The sequence below is a fragment of the Ictidomys tridecemlineatus genome, chromosome 5 (assembly GCF_052094955.1).
Source record: "Ictidomys tridecemlineatus isolate mIctTri1 chromosome 5, mIctTri1.hap1, whole genome shotgun sequence".
Taxonomy (NCBI): Eukaryota; Metazoa; Chordata; class Mammalia; order Rodentia; family Sciuridae; genus Ictidomys; species Ictidomys tridecemlineatus.
This window is the reverse complement of record NC_135481.1, coordinates 2,059,790-2,081,564: the sequence shown is the minus strand read 5'-3', so window position 1 is coordinate 2,081,564 and position 21,775 is coordinate 2,059,790. Positions and strand designations below refer to the sequence as shown.

Here is a 21,775-nt window from a genome sequence, read left to right as displayed (position 1 = left end):
CATTTTTGCTTAATTTTCATTCCCCATTCCTGTCCAAATTTTAGTAATACAATTATGCCATGTATATATCTGATTATGTACTATAGTTGTTTGGAGAACAAGTCAGTGAAATAATGAAAAAATTTTCCCCCTAAGAATCAGTGTCATCCATGAGGATATTAATTATGTTGCCAATACCTAGTGTAGAGTAAGATGAGAAAAATAACTGAATGTGTAAGGAGTGTATACAGGGTGTTCCGGCCTATAACAAACTGTGTTTGGAGACAGTTGGAGGCAGTTTCAATTTAGGATCTTTAAGATGAAAGCATCCCCTTCAATGATTAGAAGAGACAGAAGATAGAAATAAAGACTATATTACTTACAAGTCCTTGGGGAGTATATCACATGCTCTGGAGGTAACATGCAGAAGAAGTCAAGCAGCACATGAAGAGACGAAAGGAGGGAAAGGGAGAGGGAAAGGAGAAGAAAACGGAGTGAAGGGTGAGAGAGAGGGAGAGTTAGTTGAGTTCATAGTGTTATCCAAACAGGCTTCCTTGGGAGTTTTAATTGGTGGGTTTAAAGCAAGAAAACACAAATTCCATGGAGTTACACTGTGATAGAGAGGTGGTCACTGCAGCATATGTGCACAATCCATATGGGGTGGGGTGAGAGTTAACAGGGCCAGTCAAGTAGGTAGGTTGTACCTAGATGTCCCATAGGAAGGTGGTCAACCAAGAGGCAATTACAAAAGGCAGTTAACTGGATTGACTACATTGAGAAAATGGGAGGAGGTATAGAACTGGAAACTGTGTCCTAGATGAATAAATCCTGCTTCTGATATGAGAAAGTTAAATATACTCAAAATGGATGCTGGGGCAAAAATTAAAGTTGTAAGAATTGGCTACATCCTTCTAATACTCACACCCTACAAAATACACTGTTGAGGTTCCAGGTACATTCTCTGTCATACAACTCATTTTGGCCCAATATCATCTCTGTTCCTAAAACAGAAGGAGACATTCAAACACTCTTGACTGACTAGTGCTTTTATGGTATAAGCTAAGCATAGAAATATAAAAAATCTAGAATTTGAAGGAATGGAAGCCAGGGAGAACTTAAAATATTATTAATGTTGATTAATTATAAGAAGATTTCCAATGTAGATTAAATTATTGGCTAGTTAAAAAACACAAATTAGCTAGAAACATAAATAACATACCTAATTGAATCTACAGGGTCAGTAGTAATATCCTCTCTTTCAAAACTAATTTTAGTGATTTGTATCAGTCTATATAGTTTATCAATTTCACTCATGTTTAATTTCATGGATTTTTTTGTATATTTTTTCTTTCTTCATATCAACAATTTTTGCTCAGATCTATATTATTTACTTCCTCCTGTGCACTTTGGGTTGTATTTTCTCATTTAGCATTTTTCTTATTTCCCAAGGTAGAAGCTTATTTATCTTTCTCTTTTCTGATATAATCATTGTATGCTTCCATCTGAGAATTTCTTTAATTATATCACACTCAGCACAAAATGTTTTATACTTTCTTTTAACATATTTTATTTGACTCATGGGTTCTATATGGTGTCTTTATTTCCAAATATTTGGCAATTTTCAACTTGATTTTTATTTCTAATTTCTTTGTGGTCATAGAACATACTCTACATTATTTTAGTCCTTTTAAGCTTATTGAGTATAGTTTTATGGCTTAACATCTAATCTATCTTGGGAGAATGTTCAGGTATGCTTGAAAATAAATTGTATTCTGCTAATGTTGGATAGAGTGTTTCAATATATCTATATCCAGTATATATCTGTATATCTATATCCAGTATATATCTGTATAGATGTCTCTCCCTTTCTCTCTTGCTCACCCTCTCTCTGTGTCTCTTTCTCTTACACACACACACACACACACACACATACACACAATCATGAGTGACCCAGATTCCATTGCTGCCCAGTACAGTGTCCTGTGGGGTATTACATAATACCTACAAAAATCATATAATATCAATATTTCATGGATAAAATATCACTAACATGAGAATTCCCACTGGCCCCCCAAGACAGGATGGCAGAAATCATTTCCCACAAATTTCTTTATTTCACATCTCATGGTGAAAGAATGGATTTTAATGTAAGGCCCTGTACTTTGTCCTTGTTGACCTGTAGGAATAAAAACAATGAAAGAGGAGAGGTATAGAAGCATACATGTTCATTGGTCTATGAGGCACAGCAGGGTTCAGTTATATATTGCATTTTAAATTAGCTAATGTAGTACTCTTCTAGAATGGGTACTATGGTCATTGTATTAGCTTTCAACCTCTATCAGGGAACATTGTGCCCAATACTTTCTGCCAGACAAATGTGCAGTCAGACTAAATGAATATACTTAGACTACAAAAAATGGTGAACTGGTGAACAGCATATCAATTTAATTCAACCATAGAATCATTTAACCTTCAAAGGTGATTCAATGGATTGGGAAGAAGGTAGTCATGAAAATCTATGGCAGGGAAAAGAAGGAACAACTGTCTAAATATGGATTGTAGCATTTAACATGTTTGAGTACCAAAACCTGGAAATTTGCAGAGGCTGCCCAAGGTTATGTATGTTGCACCCCATTCAGTTTAGAGTGGTCAGAGCAATGCAGGGAGGACACACTCAGGTAAAGTATATACATGTGATTAGAATGGTTGTGTAGCATGCATAGAGTGAATAATGCTGACACTGGGCCCTCTCACTGTGAGATACACCCCATCCTCCTTTCAGAGTAAAGCTCACCAGGCCCACAGCTTCAGACTCAGTGGAACCTAGGCAATTATATCTCTCAAGCTTCCCTCTGCCACACCAGTAAGGAAGAGCATATCCATCACTCTCCATGCCTAGTTTCCAGAGAAGGAATCATCAGGAAGATTGAGAATGTGCCAAAATTCTAGAAAAGAACAAATAGAAATCTCAGAGTACTCATCAGATGATAAAGGCCTTCCAATGTCTGAATTAACAGATTGTAAACAGCACCAATTAAATTCCAGAATTTTTTTATTTATATATGACAGAAGAATGCATTATAATTCTTATTATACATATAGAGCACAATTTTTCATATCTCCGATTGTATTCAAAATATATTCACACCAATTCATGTCTTCATACATGTACTTTGGATAATAATGTCTATTACATTCCACCAACATTTCTAACCCCATGCCCCCTCCTTTCCCCTCCCACCCCTTTGCCCTATCTAGAGTTTGTCTATTCCTCCCATGATCCTCCTCCCTACCCCACTATGAATAAGCCTCCTCATATCAGAGAAAATATTTGGCATTTGGGTTTTTGGGATTGGCTAACTTCACTCAGCATTATCTTCTCTAACTCCATACATTTACCTACAAGTGCCATGATTTTATTCTCTTATTGCTGAGTAATATTCCATTGTGTATATATGCCACATAACTCAAATTGGCACTATTTGCTGATGATATGATTCTATACCTAGAAGACTCTAAAAGTTCCATCAGAAAACTTCCAGAGCTAGTAAATGCATTCAGCAAAGTAGCAGGATATAAAATCAATACCCATAAATCAAATGCATTTCTGTATATCAGTGACAAATCCTTAGAAAAGGAAATGAGAAAAACTACCCCATTTTCAATAGCCTCAAAAAAACAAACAAACTTGGGAATCAATAAAAGAAGTGAAAGATCTATATAATGAAAATTACAGAACCCTAAAGAAAGAAATCAAAGAAGACCTTAGAGGATGGAAAGATCTGTTAATTCAGACATTGGAAAGGCCTTTATCATCTACCTTTATCATCTACTGTTTAAAATCTGTTAATTCAGACATTGGAAGGCCTTTATTATCCACCTTACTCTTGGATAAGCAGAATTAATATTATCAAAATGACCATACTACCAAAAGCACTATACAGATTTAATGCAATTCTGATCAAAATTCCAGTGACATTCTTCATAGAAATAGAAAAAGCAGTCAAGAAATTTATTTGGAAAAACAAGAGACCCAGAATAGCTAACACAATTCTTAGCAAGAAGAGTGAAGCAGGTGGCATCACTATACCAGATCTTAAACTATACTACCGAATTCTTAATAATAAAACTAGTTAGGAAAGAACTATAAAAAATTAAATGTTAACTCAAGAGTGTGCCATTCTGTTCCTTCTCAAACAAACTGGTAGAAATGACGAAATTAGCTCTTCATTAGTGTGACAGTAAGAGATTCATGCAATTCCAATTTTGAACCTACAAAACACAGTGGAAATAGAAAAGTGGAAAAAGGAAATCTTCCAAATTGAATATTAATTTTTAAGGAATTGATTTCACATATATGTCTATATATCTATCTATATCTATATCTATCTATCTATCTATCTATCTATCTATCTATCTATCTATCTATCTATCTATCTATAAAATTGTATGACAAAAAAACAAGTCACTGTATTCCATGGAACAGGAAAGTGTGGAAAATCTTTTTTCTAAAACTTGCTCAAAACTTTAGCATCCCTCATTAAAACTAGGGTCTTCCTCAAAGAGAACAGGAAATCCACTGAAGGGTGTGAATATTAGCCAATAAAATTGGTATAAAACTTTAAGAAGTAGAATATAATAATTTTACAATTAAAACTATTTAAAGCAGTATCCACTGGAATCACTCAAGTATTTAGAAAACTGCTCTTTAAGGATGACAGAAAAAAATCATCTGAACTTGTACAGCTGGAATAGCAAGAAAATTCAAATACATTCTGAGACATTCCCATGATTAGAAATCACTCATTTTCCAGATACTCTTACCTAAAAACAATAGAGAAGACAAAAATATCTTTTGAACTGATCATTCAATAGACTTCTACAGACTGCTCCTAATGGAAAATTGTAAATGTATAAATGGTTAAAGGCCAGACACTACCATAATAACTCAGTGGAGTCTCACTAGTCATGTGCTAATTTCCCAGAGTTGGATTACTACAAGGAGATAGACGTTAACTGTCAAGTACTCACAAAATTTGCTGTGCAATCCACAATAGATATTTATAAAGAACTTTACAATCTATTTAACAGCTGCTCTCATGTTAGCTTTCAAATATCCTAGACCCCATGGTCCCTACTGCCTGAGTACCTGAAATCCCTCCCATATGTCTGTCTAACAGGATCCCCATGCTAGACCTCAGCTCACAGAAGTGGTTTGGTCACTCATTTTGTTCAGATTCCAACAAGATTCATTTTTGTAAGTCATCATTGGTCCAGGCACATTGAATAAGCCACCCTGAGTCTAAGGTATTTGGTAGGTTGCTGAGGGCCATTACCAAGTAGGAATGACGCATCAAAATCCTTGCCAGCGTACCCCATGTTAAATGGACTTGCCTTGGAAATTTGCTGCGACCTTGCTTGTGTGTTTGAGAAAGGTGACCCTGCTCAATCACCAGGGTCGATCCAGGATTAGGGTGTATCTTGCAGGAAGTATCCCTGTCCTTGGGTTTAGGGCGTGACAATAGGAGTTTTAGGGAAGTTGGAGGTTGAAGATTATTCCTGCTGGGAGTAGGGCGTGCCTGCTGCCTGAGTTCCGGCTGAGTTCTCGTGGAGAGAAAGTATTTAGGACTTGAATTGTGGGGGAGATGGGGATTGCCCCTGGACCTGTGTGGAGGTGGTGTGAGAGCGGGAATAAAGAATTGCTGTTTGAACCTACAAAGGTGTGTGGTGGCTCGTGATTCTGGTGCCAAGCCGAGACCTTGGCAGTAGGTACTGATTACCCAGGAGTTTGTCATTCTGGGACACACAGACTCACATTCTTCAACCATGGAGCTCTGCATCACAGTTAATGACCATTCCCTTGGCTGTCTATCATAGCCAGTGTCATTAAAATACTGTGATTCCCCAAGAAGAATATCAAATATTCTCAGGATAAAATTCTTACCTTATGAAAATTCCAACTGGCTCCTGATGATGGGTTAGCAAAATTATTTTTAATACTTTGCTTCACATCAGCTCTCAAGAAGATTAAATAAACTCTTTAATATAAAATTCAGTTTTTGGTAGCATGCCAATCTGTGGCAACAATAAAAGTTTGGAAATGTGAAAAGCATAAAGCACACATTTTTTATTTGTCAAGCATACTTAACACAGGAGGATTATTTATAGGCCTTCATATAAAATAATTTTATATACCTCTACTAGGTTGTTTCTAACATCATTCAAAAGGGAGTCATAAAGAGCTGAAAGCCTGAGATGGTTCAGCAGTTAATTTATAACTCACACTGTCTGAATTATCAGACACTTTACAAAACAAATTACCTATTGAATTACATAAATAAGCAAAAAAGTATATTTATTAAAAATTAGATATTACCTTTGGAATGTAAAGTTTTGTTCTGTCCCAAAAATGGAACAGATAAGAATGACAAATTAGCCCTTCTTTGGGATGATGATAATAATTCCATGCAATTACAAAAACACTTCCAGTCTACAATACACAAAGGAAATGAAGGAAGTCTTAAAATCTTTCCAATGGATTGATTCCTGAGAACAGTTTAAAATAAATTAGCTACAGATATTCATTTGAACGTCTACACAACTAGACCAATAAGATTATATTCATTCCTTAGAACAGGGTAGAATAGAAAAACAACTTTTCAAAGATGTCAAAGTTGACCCAAAGACTTTTGTGAACCTTTACTATTGTTAACTAAATTGAGAATCACTCTTTAAACACACACAGACTCACTGAAGGAATATGAGTATGAGCTGTTGGTATTCTAAATAATTCCAAATTTACAAATTTGACAATATAATTTAAAAAATGTTTGATCAAACATATAATCTAAATCATATGGAATATTTAGAAGATTGCCTGCTGAATGGTGGGAAAATAAAAAGAAATGAAACAATGTTCTAACCCTTGGAAAAATGTTAAAAAATTAACTAAAATACATCATAAAATAAACTCTTGAATATAACTTATTCTTCAATTTCCACATATTTATTTTAGTTAAGAAACATAATGAGCGAAGACTAATAATTTCTTCCTAATTTTCTATACATAAACCTGTGCATAATTGAACTTTACTAAGATGACTGTGGTATCTAAGAAAATGATGTGCACAATAGCTAAAAAATGGAAATAAGCTAGGTGCCCATCAACTGATGAATAGATAAAGAAAACGTGGCACATGGGGGTGGATCCAAGATGGTGGAGTAGAGGAGATACCATTTCTGGCTGCTCTGTGCATGAATCCAAGAAAGCTATCAGGTGGCTTCTCCACGGGGTCTCACCTTGTCAGAATACAACACCTCAGAGCGTGACAGGACCTCATACAGCAGATTTTTGCAGAATCCACCAAAGCTGTGAACACCGAGAAGAACTCAGAGCCTCTGTATTCCTTTAAGACTCCAGTCTCTGGTCCCAAGGCCCACAATTTGAGCACATGTGTGACTCTTAAGCTGCAGAACAGAAACATCAAATCAGCACCTCTGCAGAGTGGCAGAACTCTGCTCCCATGCAGGTCACCAGACAACATTCTAGCCACAGCAGGAGGACTTTCCAGCTCCCCCCACCTCACCAGACACCCTGATGTGGAAAACAGATGAACTCTATCTTGAAAAACCTTTCTTGCTATCTTTTGGTAGGTGTGGCTACCAGCATGGTTCTGCCACTGAACAGGTTCCTGGTTTCCAACTTCCCCTCCCCCCAACTGTGATAACTTGGCATAATAACTATCAGCACAAAATTAGCTCTCAGTTGAATAGAGCTCAGTGCAACCAGGGCAGTGCTTACCTGGTACAATCCAATGGGGACAGCAAGAGGTCCCACAGCTGAGATCTGATAAGCAAGAGAGTGGAGGGGTAAAAACTAGGAGCAACGCAGATAAAGCAAATAGATCAAGATTAGGGAAGCTCCAGGCAAGAGACTGAGAGCTCTAATCTTCTCGCATTGGTTACCAACACCAAACTGAGGGAAGAGACTCAAGCTTGGAAGAGAAGAGAAGAGAAGAGAAGAGAAGAGAAGAGAAGAGAAGAGAAGAGAAGAGAAGAGAAGAGAAGAGAAGAAACTAAATTCTTAGAGTATTTTGTTGTTTGTTTGTTTGTTTTCTTCTCTTCCATTTTATATTCTTCCTTTTTCCTCTACCCTTCCTCTTCAGGTCTTCACAACCCCAAAATATGTGAAACCAAGAAGATTGCATGAAATAGAACTTTAAGAACTGAGTCACCAAAATAATATAATACAGAGGAATTGCATAAGTCCCCCCTTTTTTCTTTCTCTCTCTCTTTTTTCCCTTTCTTTTAATTTTAATCCCTCCCTCTCTTCCTCTATAAACCTCCTAATTTTTACTTACTTCCAAATGCTTTATAAATACATATATGTGTTTCTTTTTATGCATTCTACTGTCCTCCAACATACTTGTATACCTTAAATTACCTCCTGTCTATTCACCAGGTACTACCCTCTTGATAAGAGTTCTCCAAATTTCCTAAGTTATATTAAGCCCATACCTTCACATCTTTCTCCCTTAACATAACATCATACACTCGACCCCAGTTCTCTGTCCACAACCATAAACTGTACATCTTTTATGAAACTACTCATTATACATTAAATAATAATTGAGTCCAACATTTCTAGACATTGAGACGAACTATAAATGTCTTAATAAAAATAATTTACTCTAAGGTGATATATTGTTGATATTGGGAATGGTCAACATTGCCCTTCCCCACAAAGAAGGGATCTTGGAAGTATACAAGAGCACCACAAATCCTTAGGGTAAAAACAATATCACAACAGTCCCACAGAATGGAAAAGAAATGTGAGCAACATGAAAACACAAGGGAAGAAAGTACCACAAACAATTCAAGACAACACATCATTAAAAGAACTTACAGAAACAGCATAACAAATGACAGACAAAGAGTTCAGGATTTACATGAACAGATGTTTTGGAATCTCAAAGAAGACATTAGACAGCAAATACAGACAGTGAAAGACCACTTTGACAATGAGCTACATAAACAAATCCAAGAAGCAAAAGATCACCTCTACAGGTAGATAGAGGTTATTAAAACAAGACAAAACAAAACAAAATCAGAAATCCTTGACATGAAAGGAATAACAAACCAAATTAAAAACATAAATGAGAGCATTACCAGCAGAGTACTCAACTCAGAAGATAGGACTTCAGACAACGAAGACAAAGTATATCATCTTGAAATGAACGCAAATAGCATAGTGAAAATGATAAGAAACCAAGAGCAGAACATCCAAGAAATATGAGATAGCATAAAAAGACGAAATTTAATAGTTATTGGGATAGAGGAAGGCTCTGTAGAGGTCAAAACCAAAGGAATGAACAATCTGTTTAATGAAGTAATATCTGAAAACTTTCCAGACATGAAGAATGAAACGGAAATCCAAATCCCTGAAGTCTACAGAATGCCAAATGCGCAAAATCACAACAGATCCACACCAAGACACATTATAATGAAAATGCCCAACATACAGAATAAGGGGAGAATTTTAAAAGCCACAAGACAAAGGAATCAGATTACATATAGGGGTAAGCCAATTAGGATAAGGGCAGATTTTTCAACACGGACCCTGAAAGCTCGAAGATCCTGGAACAACATATTTCAAACTCTGAAAGATAATGGGTTCCAACCAAGAATCCTGTATCCAGCAAAACTAAGCTTCAGATTTGAAGATGAAATAAAAACCTTCCATGATAAACAAAAGTTCAAAGAACTTACAGCTAGAAAACTGGCGCTACAAACATCCTTGGCAAGTTATTTCATGAAGAGGAAATGAAAAACAACAATGAAAAATAGCAGAGGGAGGTAGTACAATGAAAGAGAAGCTGATCAAAGAGGAAAACCAAGTCAAGTTAAGTAACAAAAATAAGCAAACATGGCTGGAAATACAAACTATGTCTCAATAGTAAACCTAAATGGTAATGGCTTAAACTCACCAATCAAAAGACACAGGCTAGCAGATTGGATTATAAAAAGATCCAACAATATGCTGCATACAGGAGACTCATTTGATAGGAAAAGACACACAGAGACTGAAGGTGAAAGGTTGGGAAAAACCATACTACTCACATGGACTGTGGAAACAAGAAGGGGTTTCTATACTCATATCAAATAAAGTAGACTGCAAGCCAAAGTTAATCAAAAGGGATAAAGATGGTCATCATACACTGCTCAAGGGAACCATACACCAACAAGACATAACAGTCATTAATATATATATGCCAAACAATCGTTATAGGTATGTTCATCAAACTCTTCTCAAATTCAAGTGTGAAACTGACTACAACACAATAATCTTGGGTGACTTTAACACCCCTCTCTCATCACTGGACAGATCTTCCAAACAAAAGTTGAATAGAGAAACTATAGAGTTCAATAACACAAGTAATAACTTAGACTTCACTGACATATATAGAATGTATCAACCAGCATCAAGTGGATACATATACTTTCTTCTCAGCAGCACATGGATGCTTCTCAAAAACAGACCATATAATATGCCATAGGGCAACTCTTAGCAAATACAAAGGAGTAGAGATACTACCAGGCATTTTATCCCATCATAAAGGAATGAAATTGGAAATCAACGACAAAATAAAAAAAAATTCTGCATCACATGGAGACTGAACAATAGCTATTGAATGAACAATGGGTTACAGAAGACATCAAGGAGGAAATTAAAAAATTCCTAGAGGTAAATGAGAACACAGACACAACATATCGAACTCTCTGGGACACTATGAAAGCAGTACTAAGAGAAAAATTCATTGCATGGAGTTCATTCCTTAAAAGAAGAAAAAGTCAAAAAATAAATGACTTCACATTACATTTCAAACCCCTAGAAAAAGAAGAACAAATCAGCAGCAAAAGCAGTAGAAGGCAAGAAATAATTAAAATCAGAGCTGAATCAATGAAATCGAAACAAAAGAAACAACCGAAAACATAGACAAACTAAAAGGTGGTTCTTTGAAAAAATAAACAAAATTGACAGACCCTTAGCCATGCTAATGAAGAGGAGAGAGAGAACACAAATTACCAGCATATGTGATGAGAAAGGCAATATCACAACAGACACTACAGAAATACAGAAGATAATTAGATATTATTTTGAAAGCTTATACTCTAATAAAATAGAAGACAGTGAAGGAATGAAGGCATTCCTTAAGTCATATGATCTTCCCAGATTGAGTCAGAAAGATATACACAATGAAAACAGACCATAACAAGGGAGGAAATAAAAGAAGCTATCAAAAGACTACCAACCAAGAAAAGCACAAGACTGGATGGATACAGAGCCAAGTTCTTCAAGACCTTTGAAGAGGAACTAATACCAATACCCTTCAATTTATTTCAGGAATTCCAAAAAGAGGGAGTACTTCCAAACTCATTCTACGAGGCCAATATCATCCTGATTCCAAAACCAGACAAAACACTTCAAAGAAAGAAAACTTCAGACCAATACGTCTAATGAACATAGATGCAAAAATCCTCAATAAAATTCTGGAAATCGAAAACAAAAACATATCTAAAAGATTGTGCACCATGATCAAGAGGGATTCATCCCAGGGATTCAAGGTTGATTCAACATATGAAAATCAATAAATGTAATTCATCACATCCAAAGTCTTAAAGTTAAGAATCTTATGATCATCTCGATAGACGCAAAAAAATCATCTGACTAAATACAGCACCTATTTTGGCTTAAAACACTATAAAAACTAAAGACAACAAGAACAGATCTAAACAGTGTAAAGGCTACCTACGCCAAGCCTCAGGTCAACATCATTCTAAATGGAGAAAAACTGAAGGCATTCCCTGGAAAATTTGGAGCAAGGAGGTATGCCCTCTCTCACACATTCTATTCAACATAGTTCTTGAATCATTGGAGACAGCAATTAGATAAAAAAAATTTAAAAAACAAGTATAGAAAAAGACCCTAAACTATACTACAGAGCAATAGTAACAAAAACAGCATAATATTGGCACCAACACAGGCCAGTAGACCAATGGTACAGAATAGAGGACACAGAGAAGAACCCACAAAATTACAATTATCTTATATTCGACAAAGGTGCTAAAAACATGCACTGGACAAAAGAAAGCATCTTCAACAAATGGGAAAAAGGGAAATCAATATGCAAAAAAATGATATTGAACCCCTCTCTCTCAAGATGCAAAAAACGTACCTAAAAATCTATCAAGGAATTTTGAAACATTTTCCTCACAGAAATGATAAATATTCGAGAGGACAGGTATATTTAACCTGATTTAATCCCAATACAAGGTATTCATGTAATAAAAAGTTACATGGTACCCCCCCTAGTACGAACATCTTTTATGTATCCGTTTGAAAGTAAACTTAAAAATAACATTGCAATACTTAGAAACTAAGAAGAAAATGGTATGAATGTTTCAAATGCAACCACAGCTACTTTCACAGTGTTCATGATGTGTGACCTTGTCCCTAGCATTCCTATACCATTCATATACCTGAGAAGCAGGTATACGAATGCTCTGGTCAAGCACTCCGAGGAGTGCAATGGAACACCACTACCCCCAATTCAAAAAGAGCTCTCTATAATTTTTTTCATTCTAACCTAATATAAGGAAGACAGTTTTCTAATACCTTATTGCTTATGGGTCCCACTGTCTGAACACCCTGAATTCCCCCCGCCCCGCCCCTGCCACCCTGTCTGCCTGGCAGAGTCCCCATGCTGGACCTCAGCTCACAGAAGTGGTTTGGTCACTCATTTTGTTCAGATTCCAACAAGATCCATTTTTTGTAAGTCATCATTGGTCCAGGCACGTTGAATAAAATGGACCCTGAGCCTAAGGTATGTGGCAGCTACTGATCACCCAGGTTTTTGTCATTCTGGGACACATGGACCCACACTCTTCATTCATGGAGCCCTGCATCACAATTTAACACCATTTCCATGGCTGTCTATCAGAGCTAGGGTCCAATGCCATTGGAGTGATATGATTCCGTAGGAGGAATGTTAGTATTTTCAGGAAAAGATGCTTACCATGAGCAAATTACCACATCAAACTATGAGCATAGAAGCACTTGAGAATAATTAAGCTGAATTCTTCTCAAACTCTCTTCCATGTCACCTTGCAAGAGGAAGAAATAAACTTTGTTTATATACAATCTACACATGGTCCACGTTGATCTGTGGAAACACAGTGAACATATTCGTTCCTTAGTACCCATGTGAGTTTGTACAAGGATACCCAGAAGACACCAAAATCTGAGGATGCTCAAGTCCCTTATTGTTTATAATATCCAAATACAAGTAAATGCTGCATAAATTACACCCACTGTGATTATTTGCATTGTTTAGAGAATAATGACAAGACAAAACCCTAGGGTATATGTTGAGTACCAATTTTTTCCCCCAAATGTCTGATTGAATCACAGATGTGTGACCCACAGATAAGTATGGTAAGTTGTACATGGTTAATTCTATATGTAACAAGGGCAAGTTCATGTATCCATTTATCCATCAGGGAAAGACGGGGTAAAGTTTACTATGTCCTCGCACGTACAATACACTGGCATATTATCCTACTAGCATTATTCCCATATTCCAAAGAGAGGAGGTAGGAAATCTCTTGAAAAAAGAGACAGACATATCAGATGTCTCATAAGATTACTAATACCCCCTGTGTGGATTCACAGACTTCATAAAACCAATTACATTCATGATTTCTTGTAACATAAACATGACCAATGAAAATATGTTTTCATTTATTTACAGCTGTGAGGCTGCAAAACAAACCTAGGGCTTCATGCACACTACAATGGCATGCTATCACTGAGCTAACCCCCAAACTGAACAGGGTACATGTTAAACATTGCGGCTGGAGGTATAGTTCTGTGCCTAGCATGTGTGATTCCCTGAGTTCAATTTCCAGAAACACACACACAGACACACACACAGAAATTGTCATGTTGTCTCAGAAACTGGTGTTTTGATCGTTTCAAGATACAGAAGTTGATAAAAAGTGGCTAGCTCAGTAGCTCTATGTTGTGGCTGTATTACCAACCTGAGGTTAGGAAGCTTGCTACATAGAAAACCATCGCCTGAGAGATGCACATTGGAGATAAAGAAAATAGGTTTTATTGAGGATGCCGGTAATCTGGAAGGAGCCAGACATTTTAATGTCTCCAGATATCACCTTAAAGTCTTTGGGGATATGGGGAATATTTATATGAGAAATAGATTAGGGACAACATGCAGAAACCAGCATTTCCCAGGACCACGAGTTAAGAAAGCAGCACTGACCGGAGGTGATAAACTTCTAATGACAGTCTTCTCTGGTCTGGAGGGAAAGAGGCTCCAGGATGCAGAGTAAAGAATATATCCTGGGAATGAGAAACAACAAGAAACCAAGATGGAGTCACTGATGGCAATATCCAGTTTTAGCAGAAATAATTCTGAGAGCTTCTAAGGCACTGGAGAAAAGATAGCATCTTCAACAAATGGTGCTGGGTAAATGGGAAATCCGTATGCAACAAAATGAAACTGAAACCCTATCTCTCACCATGCACGAAACTTACCTCAAAATGGATCAAGGACCTAGGAGTTAAACCAGAGACTCTGTGTCTAATACAAGAAAAAGTAGGCCCTAATCTTCATCATGTGGGATTAGGCCCCTCACTTCCTTAATAAGACTGCTATAGCATAAGAATTAAAAGTAAGTATCAATAAATGGGATTGATTCAAACTAAAAAGTTTCTTCTCCTCAAAAGAAACAATCTGAGAGAGCCTACATCCTAGGAGCATTCTAGTGCTCACACATCAGATAGAGCACTAATCTCTAAAGTATATAAAGAACTCAACAAGCTAAGCACCAAAAAACAAACAAAAAAACCCCACAAATAACCCATTCAATAAATGGGCAAAAAACATGAACAGACACTTCTCAGAAGAGGATATAAGATCCATCAACAAATACATGAAAAAATACTCATCTTCTCTAGCAATCAGAGAAATGCAAATCAAAACCACTCTAAGATATCATCTCACTCCAGTCAGAACGGCAGCTATTATGAAGACAAACAACAACACGTGTTGGCAAGGACGTAGGGAAAATGGTACACTCACACATTGCTGGTGGGAGTGCAAAAAAAAGTGGTGCAGCCACTTTGGAAAGCAGTATGGAGATAATTCTTGGAAATCTGGGAATGGAACACCATTTGACTATTCCTCTTCTCGGACTGTACCCAAAGGACTTAAAAACAACATACTGCAGGGACACAGCCACATCAATGTTTATAGCAGCACGATTCCCAATAGCTAGACCGTGGAAGCAACCTATATGTCCTTCAGAGGATGAATGGATAAAAAAAAAATGTGGCATAACACAATGGAATATTACTCAGCATGAAAAACAGAACAAAGTCATGGCATTTGTAGGGAAACGGATGGCGTTGGAGAAGATCATGCTATGTGAAGTCAGCCAATGCCCCAAACACAAATGCCGAATGTTTTCTCTGATATAAGGGCGGGGGGGGGGGGCGGTGGTGACTCATAGTGGGGTAGCGAGGGAGAGCACGGGAGGATTAGTTTGGTCGTAGATAGGGAAGCGGGGTAAGAAGGAAAGGGAGGGGAGAGGGGATTAGCAAGGATGCTAGAATGTGATGGTCTTCATTATACAAGTACATGTATGAAAACTTGTATTGGGTGTCAACATACCTTATGTACAAACAGAGATATGAAAAATTGTGATAAATATGTGTATTAAGAATTGTCATGCCAAAAAAAGTACATGTACAATGGTATAAATTGCCGTGAACATACTTTATATACAGAGAAAGGAAAAATTGTGCTCTATATGTGTAATAAGGAATGTAATGCATTCCACTGTTGTCGTGTATTTGAAAATAATAATAAAATCAATAAAAAAGGAAACGTAGCACATTATAAAACAAGGAATACAATCTGACAAAAAAGAATGAAATCCTATTGACTGTGAAATGAATGGAAGAGATCATTTTATTAAGTGAAATAAGACATGCACAGAAAAAATAGTACCATATGCTCTCTTTCATGGGTGGAAACTAAAAGTAGACTGCATAGAAGCTGAGAGTAGAATGGTGTTTACTGGAGGTTTGCGAGAGTACAGGAAGTGGAAGGTATGGAGAACAATGATTAATAGGGACTAAGTTGCAGTTATATAGGCCTAAGAAGTTCTGTTATACACAGTTGGGTGACCGCAGATAATAATGTACTTCACATTTCAAAAATTGAGGAGAAAGGAATTTTGAAACATTTTCCACACAGAAATGATAAATATTCGAGAGGACAGGTATATTTAACCTGATTTAATCCCAATACAAGGTATTCATGTAATAAAAAGTTACATGGTACCCCCCTAGTACGAACATCTTTTATGTATCCGTTTGAAAGTAAACTTAAAAATAACATTGCAATACTTAGAAACTAAGAAGAAAATGGTATGAATGTTTCAAATGCAACCACAGCTACTTTCACAGTGTTCATGATGTGTGGCCTTGTCCCTAGCATTCCTATACCATTCATATACCTGAGAAGCAGGTATACGAATGCTCTGGTCAAGCACTCCGAGGAGTGCAATGGAACACCACTACCCCCAATTCAAAAAGAGCTCTCTATAATTTTTTTCATTCTAACCTAATATAAGGAAGACAGTTTTCTAATACCTTATTGCTTATGGGTCCCACTGTCTGAACACCCTGAATTCCCCCCGCCCCGCCCCTGCCACCCCTGTCTCCCTTTCAGGGTCCCCATGCTGGACTTCAGCTCACAGAAGTGGTTTGGTCACTCATTTTGTTCAGATTCCAACAAGATCCATTTTTTGTAAGTCATCATTGGTCCAGGCACGTTGAATAAAATGGACCCTGAGCCTAAGGTATGTGGCAGCTACTGATCACCCAGGTTTTTGTCATTCTGGGACACATGGACCCACACTCTTCATTCATGGAGCCCTGCATCACAGTTTAACACCATTTCCATGGCTGTCTATCAGAGCTAGGGTCCAATGCCATTGGAGTGATATGATTCCGTAGGAGGAATGTTAGTATTTTCAGGAAAAGATGCTTACCATGAGCAAATTACCACATCAAACTATGAGCATAGAAGCACTTGAGAATAATTAAGCTGAATTCTTCTCAAACTCTCTTCCATGTCACCTTGCAAGAGGAAGAAATAAACTTTGTTTATATACAATCTACACATGGTCCACGTTGATCTGTGGAAACACAGTGAACATATTCGTTCCTTAGTACCCATGTGAGTTTGTACAAGGATACCCAGAAGACACCAAAATCTGAGGATGCTCAAGTCCCTTATTGTTTATAATATCCAAATACAAGTAAATGCTGCATAAATTACACCCATTGTGATTATTTGCATTGTTTAGAGAATAATGACAAGACAAAACCCTAGGGTATATGTTGAGTACCAATTTTTTCCCCCAAATGTCTGATTGAATCACAGATGTGTGACCCACAGATAAGTATGGTAAGTTGTACATGGTTAATTCTATATGTAACAAGGGCAAGTTCATGTATCCATTTATCCATCAGGGAAAGACGGGGTAAAGTTTACTATGTCCTCGCACGTACAATACACTGGCATATTATCCTACTAGCATTATTCCCATATTCCAAAGAGAGGAGGTAGGAAATCTCTTGAAAAAAGAGACAGACATATCAGATGTCTCATAAGATTACTAATACCCCCTGTGTGGATTCACAGACTTCATAAAACCAATTACATTCATGATTTCTTGTAACATAAACATGACCAATGAAAATATGTTTTCATTTATTTACAGCTGTGAGGCTGCAAAACAAACCTAGGGCTTCATGCACACTACAATGGCATGCTATCACTGAGCTAACCCCCAAACTGAACAGGGTACATGCTAAACATTGCGGCTGGAGGTATAGTTCTGTGCCTAGCATGTGTGATTCCCTGAGTTCAATTTCCAGAAACACACACACAGACACACACACAGAAATTGTCATGTTGTCTCAGAAACTGGTGTTTTGATCGTTTCAAGATACAGAAGTTGATAAAAAGTGGCTAGCTCAGTAGCTCTATGTTGTGGCTGTATTACCAACCTGAGATTCGGAACTTGCTACATAGAAAACCATTGTCTGAGAGATGCACATTTGGGATAAAGAAATTAGGTTTCATTGAGGATGTCAGTATTCTGGAAGGAGCCATACATTTCAATGTCTCTGATATCACCTTAAAGTCTTTTTGGATATGGGGAATATATGAGAAATAAATTAGGGACAACATTCAAAAACCAGCATTTTCCAGGAGAATGAATTAAGAAAGCACTGATCAGATGTGATAAACTTCTAATAACAGGCTTCTTTTGTCTTGAGGGTAAGATGCTCCAGGATGCAGTATAAAGAATATATCCTGGTAATTAGAAACAACAATAAACCAAGATGGGGTCACTGATGGCAATGTCCCATTATAGCAGTAATAATTCTAAGTGCTTCTAATGTTCCTTTCAACTACAAAGTACAGAAGAAGTCAGGAAAATTGAAGAACAATACCTTCCCAATTGAATGTTTACTGTTAAAAGATTTCTAGAAAGCAATCATAGATATGTACTTGACAACCTACATGACAAAAAATTGTATTTACTGATTAGAACAGAGTATAGAAGGTAATTTTTTTTCCTAAGACATTGGTGTCAAAGTGTTCCTGAAGGTCTCTTTCAGGATAACTCATTAAAACTAAAATATCCATTTAAATAGAAAATGGTTGAAAGAATGAATATCAGTCCACAAAATATATATTAATACAATTATTTTATAGTTTAAATTCTTCTTGCAGGATTGGAATCCTTCCCTCAAGCATGTAGAAAACTGAGCCCCAAACACAGGTAACACAAAATATGTGCTTGTGACCATGTGAAGGATCAAACTAAAATATGTCATTACCCTTTAAGAAAAACAAAAATTACATGTTCCATAATACTTTTATAATTTAAGTGATAAAGCCCAAATAAAAACTCCTCATATCTTTTAAGTGGTCATTTACTAGGACCTTAGTAGACTATTCCCAATGAGAAGAACGACTCACGTATAGGTAAAATAGTTTCCCAAAGTGTTCACTACTCAGGTGTTAATCTCCAACCCAGAATATAGAGGCTACCAGTGAAATAACAAAGGACTAACTCTTATATTCCACAATTGGATATCTATAAACAAACATCCATTTCATTTCAACTAATCTATACAATTTGGTAGTTTTCAATTTCCCTCAGATCTGTGAGACCTACTGGTTGAACACCTGAAATTCTCCCAAATTTCTGCCTAGCAGGGTCCCTGTGCCAAATCTCAGTTTTCAGAAGTGGTTTGGTCATTCATTTTGTTCAGATTCCAACAAGATCCATTTTTGTAAGTTAACTGAGTTCCAGGCACATTGAATAAAAGGGACCCTGTACCTGAGGTATGTGGCAGACACTGATCACTTAGCCTTAATCACACTGAGACACACTGACCCACATCTTTAATCATGTAGACCAGTTTCATGGCTGCCACAATGCAGTGCTGTTGGAGCTTTGTGGTTTCTACAAGGAATATAAGTATGTTCAGGCAAAATGCTTACTTTGTGAGAAATACCACTGGCTCTTGAGGATGAGAGACTGAATGATTCCTAATACTTTCCTTCACATGACAACACAAATGAAGAAATAAATTTATCCAGATGAATTGCAGATCTTGGTTTACATTGACCTATAGGGAGAGATTATATATAGGAATATGAAAGTATACAGATTATTTTTTTTCACATTTGCATGGGATAGGCAATTTCCCTATTAACTTCCACATAAAATATACTAATTTACAATCTCTATAAAATGGATTAGATGTTATTCAAAGTAACAAAAAGCACAAAATCTTAAAAATAATGATGTCTTAGCACAACTTAATAATGCTTGAGGCTGTTTGTATGAACATATTGTTCACAAAATTAAATTTTCGATAATTTAAAAAAATGATACCAAACCTCACAAGAATTCACTAAAAAATTTGTTGTTACCTCAGGAGTATATTGTTTTCATCATTTACAGATAAAGGAGATGGTAGGTAACAATTTTATTATGTGACTCTCCAGTGGTGGGATTCCATGGATTCTATCATGCCTAATTTACAAAAGTACAGGGGAATTAGGGAAGCTGAGAAAAAAATGCTAATAGATTACTGAATTACAATTAATTTTAACAATTCACACAAGACATTCATTGGACCAACTGTATGACAAACACAACTAAACTTGCTTGCAGCATCTTTGGTCACAACTATGTAAAATAATATTTTATAAAATGTTAATATCAAAATTTCCCTGGCATATCCATCCACTTCAAATTATTTATTATAATGAGAATATCTCTTTCAATAGAGTGGAAAATATTGAGGACAGGTATATGTGTCCAATACATTCATGTAAAAATGAACATAACCTTTTCACATCTAAGATATTTAATGAAGCATATATTTGAAGGCAGTGCTAATATAAAAAATCATTCCCTTTTTATAGGAAAAAGTGAAAGCAAACTTGTTCCAAAACTAGTGCCTAAATTGGCAAATAAATAAATAAATAAAATCCACTAGTTGATTCCATATATAGTAGTACCCTTTCCTAAATTCCCATGCAAATTTTTTAGTATAGAAAATAAAAAATAAAATATCTTCAACATCTTTGGACATTGGTCATCTTATTTCACTCTAAAGAAAAACTATCAGCTAGAAGACTTAGGTAGCTTAGATAAATGTCAGCTAACCCAAGGATAGAAATAATAATTTCCTATGAATCTCACCAGTCAAGTCCTGTTTCTCTAGAGTATATTTACTAGGTATATAGATGTCTTAGCATCTATATACCCTTAAAAAAAAATCTGTGTCATCCTATAATTGGGTAAGCCCTTAAAAAAAATCTGTGTCATCCTATAATTGGGTATTTATAGACCTCTATACAATTCATTTGCTGTGAACAGGTTAGTTTCATACCCAGCTGCTGACTACTTAAACTCCCTCCACATGTCTGCCTAGCAGGGTCCCCTTGCTGGACCTCAACTCACAGAAGTGGTTTGGTTACTCAATTTATCCCGATTCCAATGAGATTCATTTCTGTAAGTCATCATTGAATAAAAGGAACCCTGAACCTGAGGTATGTGGCAGTTTCTGATCACCCAGGTTTTTGTCACCCTGGTATACTCTTAATTACACTCTTCAATTATGCAGACCAACATCCCAGTCAATGACAAGTCACATAGTCACCTAGCATAGCCAGGGTCTAGTGTCATTGGAATGTTGTGTTTCCCTAAGAAGAATGTCAGTATTTTTAGGACAAAACAATTGCCATAAGAGAATTCCCATTGGCCCTTAAGAAAGAGAGGATGTATAATTCCCAGTATTTTTTCTTTATGTGATGACACGGGAAGGAACAAATCTGCTTATTTGAAACCTAGTACTTGGTCCATGTTGTCATGGGTAATAATCTGGGAATACGAGAAGCAGATATGTCCAGTTTTTACAACTGCATAAGACAGCAGTTATCACTATTTACCTATACAAAATACACTAATTTATAATTTCTGTAGAATGCTTCAGATGCTATAGAAAGTAGAAAAAAGTATAGAATAATTAAAATTAAGAAGACTGAAGCCTGAGATAAATTATCAGACTATTAATATTTAATATTTTAATTAAAAAACTCTTTGTAAACCT

General features: G+C 36.4%; 1 protein-coding gene and 3 pseudogenes across 37 annotated transcripts in view; all 4 read right to left on the bottom strand.

Annotated features, from left to right (window-relative positions):
* Positions 1–21,775, bottom strand: part of LOC110598540 (uncharacterized) — a 287,890-nt gene that overhangs the window by 209,835 nt on the left and 56,280 nt on the right. For 14 of the 37 annotated variants that reach the window (XR_013438623.1, XR_013438625.1, XR_013438624.1 and 11 more), the window contains 8 exons: positions 19,653–19,780; positions 17,119–17,265; positions 14,319–14,398; positions 13,056–13,202; positions 7,279–7,446; positions 5,924–6,054; positions 2,774–2,924; positions 363–389 (listed from right to left, as the gene is read on the bottom strand). The gene's annotated coding sequence lies outside the window, so the exon portion shown is untranslated. The other 23 variants (XR_013438628.1, XR_013438641.1, XR_013438646.1 and 20 more) reach the window with 18 other exon arrangements.
* On the bottom strand, positions 5,172–5,254 carry LOC120887018 (small nucleolar RNA SNORD116; annotated as a pseudogene).
* On the bottom strand, positions 12,746–12,829 carry LOC120887017 (small nucleolar RNA SNORD116; annotated as a pseudogene).
* Positions 16,809–16,892, bottom strand: LOC144378266 (small nucleolar RNA SNORD116; annotated as a pseudogene).